Consider the following 1,684-nt stretch of genomic DNA (forward strand, 5'->3'; position numbering starts at 1 on the left):
ATTGAAACGAAAATTAACCCATTTAAAGCTTATTTTATATTTTCACGGTTTGAACCAGGTTATCTACTAATCTTATGTAGGTCTTAAGTAAATTAATATAATTATTTTCCAATTTATGAATGATTGAAAAACTATTTATTTATTTTTCATATAAACAATTTTTCTGTTCGCATATATTTTCAGACAAACTTTGATTTTTAACTTATTATTTCTCACAGCAGACCGTTAAACTAAATTTTGGTTTTTGAGGTATGATGATTAGAATGAATTGCTTAAACAAATGCTCAAACGTTTAAGCATTTTTTTTGACCAAGTTATTGAACACTGGTTTTAAAGTTATGATCGGCACAATTAACATCTAAAAAAACAACTCTTAAAGAATTGATTTACGCAAATTACTTTTTGCATAACAATATCTACTTGATTAATTTTAGCGTACTACATAGTTACCAAACTAATTTTTGTTACGCTAAAAAGTTTGTCGACTTATTTTAGCAAACTAAGAAGTTGACTAATTTTAGTTCCGATTTTCTAACTTAAGCAAATTTTAAATTTTGTTGACTTAAGCAAACTTTAAAATTTGCTGATTATTTATGCAAACTATACAGTTGACTAATTTTAGTTCCGATTTTCTAACTTTAGCAAATTTTAAATTTTGTTGACTTTAGCAAACTTTAAAATCTGTTGGTTATTTATGCAAACTATACAGTTGACTAATTTTAGTTCCGGTTTTCTTAGTTAAGTTAGTTGAAATTTTTAGTTAGGGTCACAACACTAGTAATTTATTTTTAGGTTCGGTCTACAATTTTTGAATAGAAAATATTGAACATATGAGTTCCTAATATTATCAACAATAAAAAAAAGTTCAAAAATAATGTCAACTTAAAATTTAAGTAAAGCAAAATTGTATAAAAATTCAAAAAAAAAACTTATGCATAAAAAATGATATTTTTTAACCATGAAATTAGGGATTGCATCTCGAAATTCGATAATCATAGTGCTAAAGAATTTACTAATTTTAGTTACGGTTTTCTTAAGTAAGTTAGTTAATACTTTTAGTTTGGGTCACAATACTAATAATTTCATTTTTGGGGTTCGGTCTGCAATCTCTAGAGTAAAAATAACTATAATTATAAAAATAATTGAACTTTAGGAACAATTAAGAAAGAATAAATTAAGGAATAAAATTGTTCACTGCATAATCAGGATGTGTTAGAACTTTTTTTGAACAGAAATTTATTCCTATCTTTTCATACAACAAAAGAAATTTTTTTTAGGTGAAATTTACTTGAGATGCTTTAATAAATTGATGCGCTTTAATAAATACACACTTCACCTTTCCAATTGTAGTTGTCAGGCACGTGTCATTTGTTTTTTAAATTGATTTTAATATAAATAAAACTTTGTTAAAAGAATAGTTATATTAAACGAGGAGCCCATCTGCAAAACGCAATAAGTCGCAAAAATAAAATTTTTGAGATTTTGTTACCATATTCTATATACTGAAATCTTTTATTTATTTAAATATTAGACCAATTGGAAGTTTTTTTGTCCTAAAAATAGACAAATAAAATAACAATTTCTGTTGATGCGCATCTATGAGTAATTGTAAATAAAAATGAGTAATGAGTTTTTCGCTGTTTTCTCAAAATCAATATACTCGGACTTAGCGTGTTTTGCAAAT

Source organism: Hydra vulgaris, chromosome 06 (genome assembly GCF_038396675.1).
Source record: "Hydra vulgaris chromosome 06, alternate assembly HydraT2T_AEP".
Lineage (NCBI taxonomy): Eukaryota > Metazoa > Cnidaria > Hydrozoa > Anthoathecata > Hydridae > Hydra > Hydra vulgaris.